Below are 8365 nucleotides of genomic sequence, written 5' to 3'. Positions count from 1 at the left end.
TCTAGAGCTCCATGATTCTCAAAATATCCACGTATAGTACGTGCTTTTTGCATTGTTGCTCTGTGTTTCCTACATTCATATGTTTGCCAAGAAAAATAAAAACGAACTGAATTTGCTTTTTCGAAGTCATTATGTCATATTAAAGTAACCACTGTAGGTTTTACTTGATTTTCTGTTTTTCTATAAATGGCTTTTCTATGGCATCCAAGAATTCAAAACAAAATATACCCTTTCATAGTTTTTCCATAAATTTTTATGCATTACTTTAAAGTTAGATATTTGTCTTATACGGTTGCCGAGAAATGAAACAAGACATCTCTAAGATTGAAGCAAAAGAGAAATTGCAAACATACAGAAACTCAGCTCACCAAAAAATAATTGAATGAGCTTTCTGTTACTAATTATGCCTTCTGAGCAAAATTCCCGCAAAAACACTATAGTATGGCCTTTTATTTGTGAAAAGAGTGGTCGTTGTTTTTACTACCGGTTTTGGCTCCAGAAACAAGGTATTTGTGCCAAATTTTCAGGGCGTTTTGTTTCTCTTCTTCTTTTATTATTTTCTTTGACAACTCCACATGGTGCTGAAGTAAACATATGCCTTCTGCTTATAAAAATGTCTAAATTAATTTCATATTTCAAGCTTTTTAGACACTCTTTGAGAAATCTGAAAGGTCATGGATTTCTTGGCAACCATGTGCAATACCATAAATATTTATGGTCTTGGATACGGTTGCACAGAAATAAAAAATTGAACTAACATAATTTGCTTATTTGGAACGCTTAATGTTGTCAGAAGATGTTAATTAAGCTGTTCTCTGTATTTTTTTGTATTTTTTGACTTTGACTTTTATGGTCTTACATGGCACCATAAATGTGTATGGTCTTGGATAAGGTTCCCAAGAAACCATGAACTTCAATTTTTTTCAAGTGTATTGATGAGTTTTTCTCCACTCTGTTCTTCACACATTACTCTGATTGCAATGTATGGGTGTTTTAAAAGCTTTTTGAGCAATGTTGATTTTTTTGCATGGTCAACTATAAGGTTGCTAAGCTACCATAAATTCCATATATGGCTTGGATATGGTTGCCAAGAATGGTTTATTGTGGTCAACCCGGGAGAGAATTATTATAAACTCTAAAAAATAGGTAAAATGACTCCTAGTTGACTTGACTGCCATATCACCTCTGAAATTTATCTTTAATTTGCTTGTAGTAGTAATTGGACAATTGCTTCATTATACGCGAAACAAATTTGCCAAACTCATACGCTCACATGGGTCTGTTTTTTCTATAAGTTAATTTTGACCGATCAGAATTTTTCTTGCAGAGAACTGTGAGTGACACCCTTAGAAAACGCGTAAAGTGTAGAAAAATTTTTTAATGGTTGTTTTCTTGAAATTTGCCCAGTCCATTGATTTATTGAAGCTTCAATTTTTTTGGACATAAGCTGATTTTGGATATTGTTGACTATTTTGTTCATTTTATAGGAAAGTTTTGCTCAAGTTTTGTTTGCTTTTTTTAAACATTTTCAAACGTAGCCAAAAATAATTGTCCTCTATTTAAAAAATGAGAGGGAATTGCTGAATCTACTGACCTATACAATGTTCAAAGATCCTTTCAATAAAAAAACTAGATGTATTTTGCGTCCTCCTTTTTTCTATCAGTTTAAAAAACTAGATTTATGAAACTAGATTGTATCGTGTGCCCTCTTTTTTCTATCTGTTTTCTTTTTTTTTCATTTTGACGTCAAATTATCGTCAAATTTGAGTGGTAACTTAGAGAAGTAATTTGGAGTAGTAACGGAGTCACCAATTAGGTATATAGAGAAAGTGATATTTTTACAAGTTAATTATGTTGTGAAGTTAGACAAAATGTGTGCAATCAGAAAAATTGGCTATGAGAGACTTTTAAACTTTCGGCAATTTCACTTCCGTCATGATTTGGTTCTCAGTGAATTGCCACAACTCTCAACATTGCTACAGTTTGTCATAAAAGGTGTGACAATTTCTGAATTCTGGGCGTTTTCTAATGCTTTCTATTGCCTTCTTAAAAATATCAATGACTAAATGCTCTCTTGAAATTTTTTAGATGCGATTTGATCCCATTTGAGTGCTCATGTTTCGATCGCTAAGTTTTATTTGATTCCATAACAATGTGTTTTTAAAAACGTTGTCAAATTTTTCAGTTCTTTTATTTTTTTATATTTATTCTGTTGCCTTATATGTTATTTTAAGTAATTGCAGGTGCAGTTAGCTTTCCAATAAACATTAAACAGTTTTTTTTTAATCCTTTCTGATGATAGATTTGTGTTTTTTCTTGTTTAATGGAGGTTTCAATAGGAAAAAGAAAGTGTTTATGTTTCGGAAAAAACTGTTACTTTGTTGTTGTTTTCTCTTATATTTTCCCTAATATAATCAAATTTGAACACTGTTTTTCTTTTAAAAAGTAATTTTGGGAACAAACCACTAAATTTCGCGAACATTTTATATCTGCATTTTTTGTTCGTTTGCCGACCTTTATTTTGGTCTTACTAATGGCAGCTCCCGAACCTTTTCTAGCAAAGCCTGAAATCATCATTATTGCTTCCACCTGTCACTTATCAATCAAGTTGTTACTGACTGATTCAGGCCGTTTTCACAACCACTATTTTTTCGATGAAAAATGTATGATTTCTTTAAGTTTAAACTCTGCTTTCTTAATTTGTTTATCCTTTTTGTGGGTCATACGTTTTGCACACCGTCGAAAGTCATCTTTGTTAAAAGTTTTTATTAGCTGATCAATATCCTTAAATCATTTTCTTGCGTTGCAATAGAGTCCCTTAAATGAGTTTTCTTCAGTTTTTCTAATTCTTTGTTTTAATCGACTCATACTATCGCTATCTCATCACGGGCCAAGGTTTCAGAGCGCCACATGTTTTATGCGGTCTATGCCTTTTAGCGCCTAAATTTTTCCGAAGGTAGTCAATTGTTGCTTCATTTCATAAAGTTTTTGGGCTTTTATGTGATAACTGTTTTAAAGTTCATGACTTTCATCGCCCTGTAAATTGACTTCCACACCCTTGTAAGTAATCGATAAATATTGCAAAGTTTGATTGAAATTAAAACAAGCTTATCATCCGAAAAATACATTTGAAAAACGTTACTTGAAGGAAATTAGTGGTTAAAACTATTTCAAATCGGAAAGAATTTGAATTCAGAGTTTTGTTTTCTGTTGTTTGAAAAAATTAGGAGTCCACTTGATAAAATTATATTTTTGTTCCTTGCGAAGTTGTATTTGCGTGATTTTACTTCGCTCCGTCCTATCTTTTTTTCGGTTATATATTGAAAATTTTCTGCCTCTAATTCATTTGGTTGATAATTATTCAATAACTATTAAACAAAACATTAGGGTTGAAAACAAGTATTTAGTGACGGTCCGTTTTTTTTTTTTGGGGGGGGGGGGGGGGTGGGATGGCGGGTTTCCAATGAGCTAGTTGCTATCTTGATCAGTCATCGTAAAATTATTTTGTTTTACTAAAATGTTTCTACGCTTTGTGAGCACTACTGCAGGAAGAGCAAAAATTATTTATTAAACAATGATTGGTTCAAGGTCATTTTGTACACCATTATTTAAGAGTAATGTTTCCTTCAATTCAAGAATTCTTGTTCCCATTTTTTGATTATTAGTTAAATTAGAGTTAAGTCAATACGAAACGCTGTAACGCTATAAAGAAGTTTCACGATTTTACAAGGTCATGATTTTAAGTTTCATGATGAAGTTTCATGATTTTACAAGGACTGTTTTAGGTCGACTTTTTTCCCGACACGAAATGTTGAAAACTTTGTGGCAGCCCCCCCCCCCCACACACACACACACACACACACACACACAACGTCTAAATACGCAAAAAGTGCTACGCATGGAAACATATTATAGTATCCACACAATTAACAAAATATACGCTCAAATAAATTAATTTTAATGTTTTGAAAGTCTTTGAAAATTTGAATATGTAGCAAAGTGTTGGCAAAAGTCTTATCGTCATTTTTCACAACTCACTGAACATAAAGGGTATCGGGGCAATGTCTTTTTTTTGGATGTGATGTGTTCAAAATTTTTTTTAAAAAATACACTTTTTTGCTTACATGTTTTCAGCACGGATTTTGCGGAGCCAATTTGCTCATACTAAAATTGAAAAGGACGTCACAAAGTGAAATTTAAAACTTATATTCTATCACTCACTGAAAGATCCAAGTCAGAAATTAGAAGTTAATTGAGCAAAATTAAATTATTTGCAAAATGAAGAGATTGAGCTGACAAAAAAAGTAACTGAAAAGACAAGTAGTTCACATAGAGGACAACATGTGACCACACAAACGTTCGAAATGCTAGACAAATCACTAACTTAAGATTTGTAAATGCAAGAGTTAAATGACTTTGTATATTATTTTACTATCCCAAATACATTAGGCTATATTTCGTGTATGACAGCCGTGAGTCTTCATTTCTAATCGGCCATTATGCATCTTAAATAATTTTCATTTTGGAATCTTCTGGCGCAATTTTTGCTTTCTATCTATTGTCCTTTTCTGATTGATTTCTCATCGCCCAATTGCGTTGTAAGAAGAAACTTTTTCCTCTGAAATTAGCAAAAAAGCATTTATTTCATTCGAGTAGATAAATCATTGACTTCATACAATCAAATAAGGTACTGCTGATAAAAACCATATTCAACATTCGCAATAACCCCAGGACTAATTCTGACATAATCAAAAATTTTCTTTTAAAATTTTTTGAGTCACAAAAACTATCTGTTAGTCTAAAAACAACAACCAATTATCGGAAATTTTGAATTCAAGCAATTTTATGTTTTATTTGGAGTGAAGTTGTAAAAAGTAAACATTTTCAAAAGCCGATGGTTAGTGTATAATTGACAGATTACACAAAACTACACAAAATTATTTTTGAAATTTTACAAATTAACTCTTTTTTATTATCTATTTTTCGTGACTCTGATGGAGAAGGGCAAAAAATTAAAATGTCAGATATCCGTTTCAATTAACGAGTAATTCTTTGTTTACGAATGTCTAAAATTGTGCTGAGTACATATCAGCCCTAAATTCTGCATATCGCTGCATCAGGCTCTGAAAAACCAGGTTGCTGCTTGAGCCCAAATGATGTAATAAAGGCTCGAGGAGTACTAAGTTTATGCTAGAAATTAAAACTTAGTTGCCCAAGGAACATAATACCCTGTTGCTAGGGTTTTGACCCAAGAATCAGTTTCTAGGCCCATTGCCGACTAAGATTTTTGTTTAGATTTTTTTGTAAAATCGCATCGCAAAACGAATAATTTTTGTAATTAATGAAAAAGAGTAAAAACAAACTTTTGCGTCCGCAATAGGATAACAAAATGGTACAAAAAATTAGGCAAAGCAGGGTAAGAAACTAAGGCTAATGAGGGTTCTCCCGGACCTAACAGCAAGCCAATATAAGTACTGGGCGCGTCTAATTGCAAGTCTTATATCATTATTGATTCAGAGCTATGATCATGTCATGTTTTACACTTGCCAGTCTAAATGTACGTCTTGGCTCAGACATGAACGTCTTAACTCAAGTCTTGGCCAAGACTTGACAAGTCTAAAAAACGACAAAAACAGTCAAAACAACTTCAAAAATATCTGGTAAAAACGACCGGAATACCGAAAAAAACCGTAAAAAATAGCCGGGAAAGCGTCAAAAAAAGCTGGAAAAACGTGAAAAATAGCAAAAAAAACGTTTAAAGTAGCCGAGAAAACGTTAAATTGGCCGCAAAACATCACTTTAGCAGCATGTTTCACCACGTTTTTACGCTTCGTAACTGACAATTCAAGTGTCAGAAAAAAATTGCAGAATTTTGTGACATTCGGCCTATAACAGGCTGAAACGGCAGAAAAACGCCTGAAAAAGGCACATAATTACCTGAAATGACCCACTGTGATTTTATGGGTTCAGTACTGTTTGGTATCATATCGTACCAGTTTGGTATCAATTTTCAAGACCATCGGAAATTTGCTGAAACTTAACCTCGAAATTGTGGCACGTTACAAAATTTTTCCAAATTCGAAATTGTCAAACGAAAACTTTTGAAAAGTTGGTTTTGACATGAGAATCAACTTGCGAATGTTATCCAAGTTTTGACGAAGACTTGTATGATTTGATTTAGATTTGCTCAGTACTGAAAAATCAGAATATATTTGCAACTAGACATGGCCAGTAGTGATATCAAGTTGCCATTAGGTCCGGTCTGGGATCATAAAATCAGAGGCCAACCAAGTAAATAAATGAAATTTAAATAAAATTAACTATTAAAACTCTGAAATTTAATGAAATGTTAGATTTGGTTCTAAAGTTTCTCCAACACTCCTATCTTTTTGGAACTTTTTATTGTACCGACTGAACTACGTTTTTGATTCTTGAAAAACAAAAATTGTTTTCAAAATTGAAATTATTTTCTGGTAAACGTTTGAAGTTGTATCAGTAAAGGCTGAAAAAATTACTGTTAAAATCGAAAACGTTTACTGTTAATTGTTGAACATGGTAGCGGTTGAATGCAGATAATGCTTATTGTTAAGTGCTCAAAATACTTACCATCGATTGCTGAAAAAGTTTCTTGTAAAATTTTGAAAACGCTTATTGAAAAAAGTTGAAATTTCTTACTGTTAAATTTTGAAAGAGGTTACTTTGAAATGCTGAAAATGGACTTGTGTCGGAGACCACTAACAAGATGACTCGTGCGAGTTTGTGCGTAGTACATTATATTCCAGCATAATTCTCATTGTCACATAAACCACCATTGATCTCTGTCAGAGAAACCACTGGGAGAACGAAAGCAACCTATATGCATTGGAGAAAAATACTTGTATTGTTTGTACGAAAAAATGCTGTCTTTTTGACAGACAAAAATGAAAACTATTTAACACATTCTAGAGTGATAATTGTAGTACAATTTGAAAGACACGCAGGTAGAAAAAACTCACATACACAAATTCATACACACACACCACACACACATTACGCAGGAAAACGTGGAAATACAAACCCCAATAACAAGAAAAATTTTTAGTATATCTTTTTGGCATGTTATCCTTACTCAAGGTTTGTTGCCGTTCTTATAGGTCTTCTTTGTTTTTCTAAATAAATAAGTCTTGACGTTTTGTAGCAATTGCACCGAAATTTTTAATTCTGGCGTTAAACTTTGAAATAAAACATTTTGACATTTTCCGAAAAATTTTGAAATCTTTAATTTTTGATGAAGATACTGAAACAATTAGCGTTTTAAATCCTCGCAGATGTGGGAAACTTAAAAACATAATTTCGGTTTTGCAAAAGTTCAAAGACCAAATTTGTAACAAAAATAAGTATTTTTTTTAAAAAAGATAATTTCTGATACTTTTTTGCACTCTGCTTCTATTTGTGTGGAACATTTAAAGGAACTAACTCTCTCTGAAAAACTCTCGCTTTTTCTCCATCGCTCTCATTTAAACACACAAACCACACCAAATACACACGCAAAGGCATGAGTACACCAACCAATGCGCGTTCACACACATTCGAATAAGAACACAAATATCAACCCGGACAAATATCAATTGTTGCTGGCAAATGATCTTTACCCATGGTTTCTTAACCATTCAGTTTAGTCTTGTTTGTCATTTTTGATGTTTATTGAGCATAAGAGGCCAATCAATTTTTGTAAATTTTGCAGATGTTCTACCAACTAGACTTAATAAACACAATTGGTTTTTAAACATATTTAACACCGCAGTTTGCAGCACAAAAGCAGTAAATCTTGAAAATTTTTTGAAGATTTCTGACATCTGATGCAGTCTGCACTAATTGTGTCTAACATGTAAGAGAACAGAACATTGAAGGCTATACTCAAAAACACCTGTCTAGTAGCATCGAGGTACATTGGTTGTCTGAAATTTTACGTCTGAGTCTTTTCCCTCTTCGGAGTGTAGTTAACAAAAAATAGTCAACTTTTAGGCGCGAAACTGTAACGAGTTTCTCGTGACAATCGAAACTACATTTAACGTAAGTAAATTCACAACAAATTTCTCCGTCTGTTTTTATCTTAAATTTCAACGCCATGTGTCAACCCCTCCCCACGGAGTGATGTTTTTTTTAATGCAATTTTTCTTTCAGAATTTTAAGTTTTAAAGCGTTCCCCCTTTTCCAAATTTCGGATAAATTTGATATAAATCAAAATAAGATACTGAGGGCTAAAAAATTGGTTTTTTTCTCTACGATGCCCAAACAAAAAGTGATAATTTGGCCAAACAAGAAAAAGCAGGCCTCGCATATACATTCCGCCGTTTTGAAAAAAATGTTGGGACTATAAAAGCTT

The sequence above is a fragment of the Convolutriloba macropyga genome, chromosome 1, assembly GCF_964194025.1.
Source record: "Convolutriloba macropyga chromosome 1, txConMacr16.3, whole genome shotgun sequence".
In the NCBI taxonomy this organism is placed as follows: Eukaryota; Metazoa; Xenacoelomorpha; order Acoela; family Convolutidae; genus Convolutriloba; species Convolutriloba macropyga.
This window is presented reverse-complemented; position numbering follows the sequence as displayed.